This window comes from Triticum dicoccoides, chromosome 5A, assembly GCF_002162155.2.
Source record: "Triticum dicoccoides isolate Atlit2015 ecotype Zavitan chromosome 5A, WEW_v2.0, whole genome shotgun sequence".
Classification (NCBI taxonomy): Eukaryota; Viridiplantae; Streptophyta; class Magnoliopsida; order Poales; family Poaceae; genus Triticum; species Triticum dicoccoides.
Genome location: NC_041388.1, coordinates 127,287,085 through 127,300,309, shown reverse-complemented (window position 1 = coordinate 127,300,309; position 13,225 = coordinate 127,287,085).

The following is a 13,225-nucleotide window of genomic DNA, read 5'->3' as shown; positions in this document are numbered from 1 at the left end:
ATATTTTATGCTACTGGCTTATTGTATCAAGAAATTGTCTACCAGCGAGGAGGATTTCTCTCATACTGGACTCAAAAGACTGGTTTATCAATAAATATTTTTTATTGGAAAACCGGCCGTGACAAGCTTGGTACCAGAGCCAGGCTGACTGTAGGAAGCCACTAGGTGCGATCGCTAATTAGTTATTAGCATGACAGGGCTATTTTATGCTTTTGCAATTGTAGTCATTTTCTGTCAGTCAGCATAAATTTATGATCTGACCCTGCAGAATTTTTCCTACTTTTGTAGATGGCTGACGTCAGCTGCGAGTCTCAGACCTTCGCCAACGTGCCCGATGGGTTCGTCAAGCTTCTTTCTTTCATCGTTCAGGTCGCGATGGGGCCATCCGTGCGCCCAGTCTTCACACTCTACCAGCACCGAGTCAACGACAGTCTGACCATGCACCAGGCCGCGGTGCAGTTCAGGGGAGGGCGTGGTGAGTCACGCCGCTTCCGGTTCGTGGGAAGAGCTATGCCTACGGAGAGGCATGCTATGCAGATGGCAGCCCGCGAGGCGATAGCTCATCTCAGGGATGTCCTTCCAGTGATGAAGACTCGTCGTTACCGTTATCTTCCGTGCCATGTGCCTTACACCTGTCACTATGCATACTCCTGCCCCAGAGGAGAACGAGACGAGGCTTTTGAGATGCTCCTTGAGTATCTCCGGGCCCTGGAGGCAGCCTTCGACAACCTGGTGGATGACTTCGTAGCTACCCACATGGACTCAGTCCATGGCTGTGCTGCCAACAGGAGGGAGCTCCTACCCATCGCTCCGCCACCGACTTTTGTCTCGTCATCAGCATCTTTTACGCCTACTCGTCGCCTGCCTTCTACCGAAGAATTTAACCAAGTCATTGCACCCACTCCAGCGCGCACTACACCAACCTTCGCACCCACTCCTGTACGTGTTGCTCCGCCCCTGGCAACCGCTCCGCCCGCTCTGCGCAACACTACACGTATGGAGCCCATTAGCGAGGAGGAAGTCGAGTCCCCAACCTCGCTACGCCTCGCCCTCGGCAGGGCAAAGGAGATCGTCAACATCTCTGCCTAAGTACGCTTAGCTGCCGTGTATTGTACCACTTTGTAAGATATGTGCATAAGCTGTGAGAAGTAGCCTGTTTGCGCATCATGTAGGATCTGGAGAAGTGCACTAGCCTTAATAACATGTCAGGATTATGTACGCATATCCTGAGTGATGTACTGTATAATTACCGCCCGCGTGTAAGATATGTAATGAGCAGTCCTTCTCCGTGCGCAAGTCGATTTGTTTTTCTTAAGTAAGCTTGGGTATTTAATAATATCTGCCAGCTTTATGCATTTATGGTTTTATTTTTTTTGCGACTCTTTCCGCTTTTCTTAAGAGTTTTACAAAAATACTTTTCCCAGAGTGAAAAATGTCTCGTCCTTGGACACGTTCCATGCCAACTCCACCAGAGGAAATTCATGATACTCAACCCAACAATGAGTTCACTCAGGGACAGTCAAGCCAACAAGGCAGTGAATTGGCACTTTCACAAATGTGCTGCCTTTATGAACAGAGTCAGCAACAACATCGCGAGATGATGAACCAAGTCATCAACATGGGGAATCATCATGGACAGTATCAGCAACATTCCAAGTTATCTGAGCTACAGAAGACACGTCCTCAAACATTTTCTCACACTGACAAGCCTCTTGAAGCCGAGGACTGGCTTCGAGATATGGAGAGGAAATTAATTATTGCAAAGTGTTCAGATCTCGAGAAAGTACTATATGCTCCACACTATCTCACAGGAGCAGCCGCATCGTGGTGGGAGAATTTTCTGCACATGCATCCCAACGAAAATGACATAACCTGGGATGATTTCAAGGAAGGTTTCCGTGGTGCACATATTCCTAAGAGTATTATGAAAATCAAGAAGAGAGAATTTGATGACCTCAAACAAAGGAACATGACAGTGTCAGATTACAACAGTCAATTTACCCTATTATCCCGCTACGCCAATGAGGAGCGTATGACTGAAATCAAGAAGATGGAGAAATTCCTTGACGGTCTGGCGCCCGCACTTAAATGCCAGCTGGTCGTGCACACTTTTCCTAATTTTAAAACGCTGGTGGACAAGGCCATTACTCTGGAAAATGAGAGACGCAGTCTGGAAGATATCCGCAAGCGAAAAAGGGACCAGACTAATCACACTCGCAATCACCGAAGCAAGATAGATTTTAAAAGGGGTGGGACACCCAAATTCTCATCCAATGTCTCACGCCCAATCAAGAATTTTCATGCAAGGGACAAGGAATTCACCTATCGCCCCGGCGTTACTTGTTACGCTTGTGGAGAAGAAGGGCATTATGCCAAACAGTGCCCCAAGCCAAGGAACTCAACCCCAAAGCCGAACAACGGCGGCAATAATTCAGCGCCCAAACGAAACAATTTCAATCCCAACAATAACCACAGGAAGGGTCATCTGAACCACGTAACCAAAGAGGAGGCACAAAATGCTCCGGATATCGTACTCGGTACGTTTCCTGTCAACACAATACCTGCAATGGTTTTGTTTGATTCTGGAGCTTCTCACTCTTTCATCTCGAAAAGTTTTGCTTTGCAAAATAATTTTTCGATGCTTCCTTTGGAGAAATCCATAATAATCAAGTCCCCCGGGATTCAGCAAGTTTCTCAGAATTACTGTCAGAATGTGGTCATTGAGTTTGAAGGATTGGAGTTTTACGCAAATCTTATTGTATTGGAAAATAAAGGACTGGATGTCATCCTAGGGATGGATTGGCTAACCACTAATAAAGGTTTTATCGACTGTTTCAACAGGACCGTGATTCTCACACACCACCAAGGGAAGACAATAAGAGTATCAGCCAAGGAAGGAAAAAGACCCCGGCAACCGAGATTAAATAAGGTGGACGTTTCTGAGCTAAACAAGGTTCCAGTAGTGTGTGAATTTCCAGATGTATTCCCTGAAGAGCTGCCAGGCATGCCACCAGATCGAGAAATAGAATTCCGCATTGAGCTAGCACCAGGAACCACCCCCATATACAAGAAACCATACAGAATGGCACCATCCGAGTTGATCGAATTGAAGAAGCAAATAAAGGAATTACTGGATAAAGGATACATTCGGGCCAGCTCCTCACCTTGGGGATCACCAATTTTATTTGCCAAGAAGAAGGATGGAACGCTGAGATTGTGTATCGACTATCGAGCACTTAACATGGTCACAGTCAAAAACAAATACTCGACGCCAAGGATAAACGATTTGTTTGATCAACTTGCTCAGGCCAGGGTATTCTCAAAAATTGACTTAAGGTCAGGATACCATCAATTGAAGGTACGAACGGAAGATATCCCCAAAACAGCCTTCACCTCCAGATATGGACTGTACGAGTTCACAGTGATGCCATTTGGATTAACTAACGCCCCGGCATATTTTGTTCACCTCATGAACAAAGTATTTATGAAGTTTATGGACAAATTCGTCGTAGTATTCATCGACGATATTCTAGTATACTCCAAAACACCAGAAGAGCACGCAGAACATCTCAGGATTGTACTAGGAGAGCTAAGGAAACACCAATTGTATGCCAAGTTCAGCAAGTGCGAATTTTGGCTAAGACAAGTGGGTTTTCTAGGCCACGTGCTGACTCAAGACGGTATAGCAGTGGACCCAGAGAAAGTCAAGGCCGTACTTGACTGGAAGTCACCAGCCAGCGTAACAGACATACGAAGTTTCTTGGGAATGGCAGGGTATTACCGCAGATTTATTGAAGGATTTTCCACCATATCCAAGCCTATGACACAGTTACTCAAGAAAGATAAGAAGTTTGAATGGACAGAAGCCTGCGAGAAAAGTTTCCAAGAGCTAAAGCGGAAATTAACAACAGCACCAGTATTAATTGTACCCGATATACACAAGAATTTTGAAGTATTTTGTGACGCATCCAGAAAGGGTCTCGGATGCGTGTTGATGCAAGAAGGCAAGGTTGTCGCCTACGCTTCAAGGCAACTTTGCAAACACGAGGAAAATTATCCCACTCATGATTTAGAAATGGCAGCAGTTATTCATGCACTCAAGGAATGGAGGCATTTTCTACTTGGAAATCGATGTGAGATATATATGGATCACAAAAGCCTCAAATACATTTTTACGCAGCCAGAACTAAATTTACGGCAACGCCGCTGGTTAGAATTGGTAAAGGATTACGATGTTGGTATCCATTACCATCCAGGGAAAGCAAACGTAGTGGCCGATGCCCTGAGTCGGAACCCCAGCTCCGACGGGAACTATCTGCACAGCTTGAGGCCCGAATTCCATCAAGAATTTGTCAAGCTCAACTTGATAATGGCAGCAGAAGGCACCATATCAAACTTGGAAATACAACCACACCTTGTGGAGAAAATTAAAGAGGCTCAGTCCGGTCACCCCAGCATTGAAGGAATTAAAAGGAAGTTGAGTATGGGCAAGGCCTCGGAATTCGTCATAGACAATGAAGGAATATTATGGTACGGAGAAAGGTTGTGCGTGCCAAACATAGAAGACCTTAAACAGCAAGTTTTAACTGAAGCACACACCACTCCATGTTCGATCCACCCTGGAGGAACCAAAATGTATAAGGATATTCAGGAAAGATTTTGGTGGCATGGTATGAAGAGGGACATAGCCGCTTTCATTGCATGTTGCGACTCATGTCAACGCATAAAAGCTGAACATCAGAGACCAGCCGGACTACTGCAACCTAACAAAATACCTGAGTGGAAATGGGATGAAATAGGGATGGATTTTATTGTCGGATTACCTCGGTCATGACACGGGAATGATGCCATATGGGTCATCACTGACAGGTTGACCAAAGTAGCACACTTTATCCCAGTGAAGACAACCTACACCACTCAGAGGCTTGCCAGGATTTATCTTTCCCGCATAGTCTGTCTGCACGGTGTCCCGAAGACTATAATTTCTGACAGAGGCACTCAGTTCGTCTCAAGATTTTGGGAGCAATTACAACATGCTCTGGGAACCCAACTAGCCTTCAGTACCGCATACCATCCACAGACTGATGGACAAACAGAACGCGTAAACCAGGTTTTAGAAGACATGCTGAGAGCATGTGTCCTCACCTATGGAACCAGTTGGGAGGACAGCCTGCCATATGCCGAGTTCGCATACAACAACAGTTACCAGGCCAGCCTGCAAATGGCTCCTTTCGAATCCCTATACGGAAGGAGATGTCGTACCCCGTTAAATTGGTCAGAGACCGGAGACAGCCGCATCTTCGGACCAGATATGCTCAGAGAAGCCGAGGAAAAAGTCAAGCTAATCAGGGACCGACTTAAGACCGCTCAAAGTCGACAGAAAAGTTATTATGATCAGAAACATCGTAGGGTCAGCTTCGAACCCGGTGAATTCGTATACTTGAGAGTATCCCCGATGAGAGGATTGCAACGGTTTAAGATTAAAGGAAAATTAGCTCCAAGATTCATTGGACCATTTTGCATAGTGGCACGAAGAGGCACTATAGCCTACCAGCTAGACTTACCCGAAGACTTGTCCGACATTCACGATGTGTTCCACGTCTCTCAATTAAGGAAGTGCGTAAGCAACCCAGAGAAACAAGTATCTCATGAGAACATTGACATACAGCCAGACCTCACTTATCGAGAACGTCCCATAAGAATATTAGAGGAGTCTGAAAGGAGGACCCGATAGAAAACCATCAAGTTTTTCGAAGTCTAGTGGAGCAATCACACCGACAGTGAAGCAACTTGGGAAAGCGAGGATTTTCTTCGGACAGAGCATCCACACTTATTTAAGGATCAGCTGAAATCTCGGGGACGAGATTTTTCCTAAGGGGGTAGGTGTTGTGACACTCCAAAATTTTTATTTGGTTTTTATCAAAAACTTTGTGGTTTTGAGGAGAGATTTTTTTTTAAGTGAAGCTCTATGAAAATTTGGGATTTTCATATCTTGGAACCACCATGACTTGGCATTTTGCCCATGTGGTAAAACCCCTCCAAAACCTCCCCTACAACTTGTGATCAACCTAAATTCTCTGTCCCAACTAATCCAAACTGGTTTTGAATTTTTATTCTAATTATTTTTCCCCTCAATTCAATTCTGAAAATTATTTGGAGCCTCAGAGATTTTTCAAAGCAAGTGCCCTATTGCATTTGAGTTTTGACCTCAAACCAATTCTCCTGGATTGTCCTTAGCATCCATAACCCAGAACCATCTTGATCCACTCCTCCTCTTTTCAAAACGTTCAAAATTCAGTCTCTGCAAGTTTGGACCAGATTTGCCAAATTTGGTGAAATTCATATCTACACTCCTCCAAAAATTCCACCAAAATTCAGACAGCCTATTTGAGCAATGAGAAGTCACTCCACCAAAAATCAGCTCAAGGAAAAATCCCTACATGCCTGGATCATTCTGTCGAACACCTTGCATGCACTGTTTTCCTTAGACTTTCAGAAATTCAGTTAAATTCAGTTTTCAGTTTCGACAGTTTCAGTCACGCGGCCACAGTGCACTTGGCACGTTGCTCGCGGCCTCGCTTGCTTGTCCGAAGCTTCACACGCGCACTTGGCGTGACCCTGGCGTCGGTGGCGCCCTGGCCCGCCTGCGCTGGCGTGTCTTGCGGCGGCCGGCTCCCCGTAACGGCCGACAGGGAGGAGAACGGCGGCGCAACGCCGTTCGGCACCGCCCAAATCCTCTGGTGGCTCCGCGTGGCCTTCTCCGTGCCAGCGCACGCATGCGGCACCGTCGTCGTGGCGCAGCACGCACGGAGCGCGCTCTCTGCCGCCGACGGGCCCGCGCCACCCCGTTCCATCGAGCTCGACCCAAACACCCAAACCCCGGCCAGTTTAGCACTAAAACGGACCCTTTGAACCTCCGTGATGACGCTCGACCCCCTAACCACGCCGACCGAGCACTGCGCCACCGTAATCGCTCACCGGAAATCTCCGTTCACGGCAACCGCCTCGGGCCGCCTATAAAAAGGGCCCCGAGCTCACCCTCGTGCACGCAGCATCACCACTCCTCACCAAAGCCCCGCCAGGCCACTAGGGGGACCTCGAGGGGGTCTCCTTCCCCAGCTCCGGCCGCCCCGATCCGCCTCGGCCTCCAGCTCGATTCACTTCGGTGAGGCCACCTCCGGTGCCCAAACCTCGTCCGTAGCCCTCTCTTGCACCCAGTAGTCTAACCCCCACCTCAATTTAATCTTTGCAGCCCTCTCCGACGAGCTCCATCCACGCCCGAACCACCGTCCACCGGAGTTGAGACCGCCGTCGACGTGGTGCTCACCGGCGACCAACACCACCACCCACCGTTGTGGAAGGACACGGTGAGCACATTGGTAACCCCTGATCCCCATGCCTCGCCGTGGATCGCCGCCGGCGACCACAGCAGCTCTCGGGCGCCGACGAGCCTCGTCCCTCCCATTTGAAAATTTAAACATGACAAGTGGGACCCGCTGTCAGCCTCTCTGTCCTTTCTAAACGAAGCGTTATCTGAAAACGCCTAATGCCAAATGCGTTTTCTCTTCGGGCTGGCGTAGTCGCTACCGAAGCGTTTTCTGTTTTTATAAACTAGCCCCTGGAAATCTTCTGTTTCCTTACAGATATGTCCCTGGACAAAAACCCTTATAACTTTTAATCAGAAAAGTATTTTTGATTGATTCTTTTTCTGTTCTCTTTAAAATTTTGTCTAGTTTTTTATCAGATTTATTTGAAAAATATTTGGTTTACCTTCTGTGCTCTCCTTGGTATTTACGTTAGCGCATATATTTTCTTTAAACCGTAGATACCGAAGGAGGTGACGGAGCCGCGAACTTCACCGAGCTAGGCTCCGACTACTCTGAACCAGGCAAGCATGTTTGAACTTTTGATATGATGAGTGTCTCGGCATGTTTTGCATTTAGTTAGTTTCATGGCATGTTGGTAAGCATACCGATGGACGTTATTTTATGTGATAATAAGGTGAGTGAGTTCAATGATCCATACGTGGATGAATGTGAATATGAATGGCCATGTGTTGGCATGAGGATGGGTACGATGGCAGTGCTGTAGCATGCCAGTCTTACGCCAGACTATGTGACTTCAGTGTCAAACCATATCGGTCCAGTACCTATCATTTCCTTCCTTGTACTACCACACGTTTTCCACAAGGAATATGGTTTAGTAAGTTGCAAACCACTTTCATGGTACACACCAAAGAGGAGAGGCCGTGATGATGGTTCCATGGCCCTGGATTAAAGCCAGTCATCCGGTCAGGGGGCATGGGTGTTTCCGGTTGGGACCGAGAGGGGGGCACCCCTTAGAGCGCGCGTATATAAATTTGATCCCATGCTATTCGAGATTGTGATCTCCCCGTCTCAAAAGTTTTTCTTGGACGATGACTAGGGTGATTCCTAGCATCGAGAGGTAGGATGGGTGTGTACCGGTTAGCTGTGTTTTCTTCCGAAATACCATAAACGGAACTAGTCCTTCGTGACTACGGAAATCTGTTGACTGTGGGAAAAAATTTGTACAAACTCTGCAGAGTCATATATTCCTCCAAATCATCTCTTCCATGTCAAGTTTCGTTCCATCTTATCCTAATCAATTGTCAGCTTTGATGACAGAGACTCCGGTGAATCGCATGAGTGCTAAGTCCGATTGAATGATTATCCCTGTGGATGGACTAACCCGTTTATTCTCATGGATTGAATGTTTATTATGAGTATTGTTTACTGGTGAATTTAAATCCCTTTCTGCGATGTCGCTCAGACGTCCGACTGTGGCATTTCTTTTAAAGCCCTTTCTGCGATGTCGCTCAGACGTCCGACTATGGCATTTCTTTTAAAGCCCTTTCTGCGATGTCGCTCAGACGTCCGACTGTGGCATTTCATTTAAAGCCCTTTCTGCGATGTCGCTCAGACGTCCGACTGTGGCATTTCTTTTAAAGCCCTTTCTGCGATGTCGCTCAGACGTCCGACTGTGGCATTTCTTTTAAAGCCCTTTTTGCGATGTCGCTCAGACGTCCGACTGTGGCATTTCTTTTAAAGCCCTTTCTGCGATGTCGCTCAGACGTCCGACTGTGGCATTTCATTTAAAGCCCTTTCTGCGATGTCGCTCAGACGTCTGACCGTGGCATTTCTTTTAAAGCCCTTTATGTTGTGTCGCTAAGATGCCCGACTGTGGCATCATTTCCTTATTTTTATTTGTTCACCTTTCGAGGCGTCGCTTTAGACACCCGATCGGTCCTTATTTATGTTCTGTGGAATTTCAGGCGGACTACCGCCGTTTCCCTTTTTACTTACCCGTTATGCCAATTTTATTTATTGTGCATTAAGGAATTAATCATGTTGCATCCATGCACGCATTTGTTATATCTTACGTCCGAACTGTCTTGCGAGTACTTTCAAAGTACTCACTGGCTTGTTGATTTGGCCAGATGCTGACGAAGGCGATCTCATGGATGAAGAGTTCGATAGCGAGTCCGACACTTAGAGGAGTCCCAGTCAGTCTCGTGTGACCCTGGATTTGGCCACTGTTTTATAACCGCTTCCGCTACCAAATAAATTTATCGAGCCTCACCTCAACGTTCGATGAAATGATATTCTTAGAGTCTTGTATTTCCCTTCCCGCTGTGCTTTTCCACCACCAACCTATCCATGAGTCAGTAGTATGTCTCCACACCACTGTGTCCTGTCCGCCATTATGTATGATTATTGGCGTGCTTGTAATAATTTGGTTGAGCGACCGCAGTTCAACCCTGTAATATATTTTATGCTACTGGCTTATTGTATCAAGAAATTGTCTACCAGTGAGGAGGATTTCTCTCATACTGGACTCAAAAGACTGGTTTATCAATAAATATTTTTTATTGGAAAACCGGTCGTGACAACTGCATTGCCATCATGTGCTATCAAGTGTCATCCCATCAACCCCTCCATCTGCCTCTTGCCCAACACAAAGTCATTATAGTCCATCGACTCCTGAACACTTCCAAAAGACACGTCCAGACTATCAATGTCACGCAATACCGGAATCATGTCATCCTGACCTAACGGGGCTTCTCTGCGCACCATCGCCCCATTCTTCTTGTTCGCCGCCACCTTCTTTTGCACCCCGCCGGCTTCTTATGTTGTTGCTTTGGCGTGACTTCTGACCTATCCGAGGATTTAGCCTCAAACTGCATTCGCATTTGTTGAACCTTGCTGCATCTGGCTTCTCTTTTTCAAGCCTCAACCTGAGCCCTTCGACATGTTTTGCAAGCTGTTCATCCGCCTCCTCAGCACCCACACCCTTCGTGTCCTCAAAACCATCATGTGCATCTACCCTGTTAGGGATCTCTTGCTATTGTTGCTGGCTCATGCTTTCCACTGATCGTGCCGAGTATTGCACGCTGTTCCTGCACTCCCCAGGGAGAAGTCCATCGCCCGACGAGCTCTCGGTTTCCCCGGCGATGGAGTGTACGCTGACCTTTGTTCAAACTTCTTGAAAGGGGAACAGCGGAGGGTAGAGTCACACCCCTTTGTGGCCATCCCTATGCTCTTCTTCTCACAAGCCTCCTTGTCATGTCCCATGAAACCACAATGAAAGCAAAAGTGTGAAACCCTTTCATACTTGAGCTTGAAAGTACTCCGCTTAATTTCTCCCTTGGCCTTGTACTCCAGCATTATTTCCTTCTGCAGCTTTCTGTTATAGGGCAGCTTGATACAAATTCGTAAGAACTCATTTGTGCCAGAGCCACTTGTCGGAGCGTCCACCTCCAGCACTTCACCTAATGCACCCCCAACTGTGTTACCATATGCAATAGTTTGCTTCTTCCATGGAATATCAAAAAATCTCACCCAGACAAGGACAACGTCCAGTTGAGTCTCTGAGGGCCTAGCCTCATTGTCGAATGGAGCAACGAGCAGGGCGTCACCATCATAGATCCTGTTGGGGAATGCAGTATTTCAAAAAAAATCCTACGATCACACAAGATCCATCTAGGAGATGCATAGCAACGAGAGGGGAGAGTGTGTCCACGTACCCTCGTAGACCGAAAGTGGAAGCGTTTAGTAACGCGCTTGATGTAGTCGAACATCTTCATGATCCAACCGATCCTAGCACCGAACATACGGCACCTTTGTGTTCAGCACACGTTCAACACGATGACGTCCCTTGAGCTCTTGATCCAGTTGAGGACGAGGGAGAGTTCCGTCAGCACAACAGCATGGCGATGGTGATGGTGAAGTTACCAGCGCAGGGCTTCACCTAAGCACTATGACCATATGACTGAGGTTGTAAACTATGGAGGGGGGCACCGCACACGGCGAAGAGATTGTCTGTTGTGCTTTGGGGTCCCCCTTCCCACGTATATAAACGACGGGGGAGGAGGAGGCCAGCATAGGAGGGCGCGCACCATAGGGGAGTCCAACTAGGATTCCCAATCCTAGTTGGAGTCCCCTTCCTTTTCCAAGAGGGAGAGAGAGGGAAGGAGGAACAGAGGGAGAAGGAAAGGGGAGGGCGCCGCCCCCTCCTAGTCCAATTCGGACCATCCATGGGGGCCGGCCATCCCTTGCGGCCCTTCTCTCCATTCCACTAAAGCCCATTAAGGCCCACTACTTCCTCGGGGGTTCCAGTAACTTCTCGGTACTCCAAAAATACTCGAAACACTTTGGAACCATTCTGGTGTTCGAATATACCCTTTCAATATATCGATCTTTACCTCTCGACCATTTCGAGACTCCTCGTCATGTCTGTGATCTCATCCGGGACTCCGAACAAGCTTCGGTCATCAAATCACATAACTCATAATACAAATCGTCATTGAACGTTAAGCGTGCGGACCCTACGGGTTCAATAACTATGTAGACATGACCGAGACACATCTCTGGTCAATAACCAATAGCGTAACCTAGATGCTCATATTGGTTCCTACATATTCTACGAAGATCTTTATCGGTCAAACCGCATAACAACATACGTTGTTCCCTTTGTCATCGGTATGTTACTTGCCTGAGATTTGATCATCGGTATCATCATACCTAGTTCAATCTCATTACAGGAAAGTCTCTTTACTCATTTCTTAATGCATCATTCTGTAACTAACTCATCAGTCACATTGCTTGCAAGGCTCACAGTGATGTGCATTACCGAGAGGGCCCAGAGATACCTCTCCGATTCATGGAGTGAAAAATCCTAATCTCGATCTATGCCAACTCACACTACAAACAAATACACTTCCGTGATGATACGTGTTTGTAATAGTAGGTCACATTTTGTTGTCATGCATGTACATCCATGACAATTTTATGACAGAATCAAGATAGTCATACCTGTGCTGTCGTAGAAGTGTTCCATGACATTACCAAAATTATCATCACAGAAGTGTCCACTTCCATGATGATAAATCGTGCGTCACAGAAGTGCTTTCGTCAAGGGTGACGGACACGTGGAATCAACCGTAACAGAACGCTGTTAAGCTATCGGGTCCAGTTTTGGATCCGATAACCCACTAACAGCCCCGACCAATGGGGATTTTCCACGTTAAAATCATCATTGGCTGGAGGAAACCCGTGTCGGCTCACCGTTGGGACAGATGTCATCCACTCATTGGACAGAAGGTGCCTATGATACGTCGACATGTGGCACGGCCCAACAGAGGCCCAATCCTGTGAAAAGGACGGCCCGTTTGACTTGGTCAAAAGGTGGCGGGCCGGCCCACGGAAATCCTGTTAACGGCATGTTCGCATATAGCCCATTTAGAGCCCGCTAACCCAAGGCCCGTTATGACCTATCCAAATTAGGCCCAGTGGCGTCATCTGGGTCGTCGAATATGATTCCAGCCCATTTTAAGTTCTGGCCCATGTATGCCCATGACGTCTTTCGGCCCAGATGAGGCCCTTTATAACTCTTGGCATATTAACGGCCCGTGGTGAAATTGGCCCGTAATGAACAGTGTATCACTTTATACCCATTAATGGACCATTAATCCATTGGGCCGTTTGCAGCCCATGTTATCTTTTGGCCTTCTCAGGGCCCATTTATTCTTGGGCTCATTTCCAGCATTCGGTTACTTACGGCCCGTTACTGCCATTTTCTGCTTGTGGGCCAAATTCAGCCCATGGTTACAGTCGGCCCATTTGTGGCCCGTTAATACGTTGGGCCGTTTTCATAGCGTCATCAAATACGGCCTATTAACGATGGCACATTATGGCCGTGCTACCTC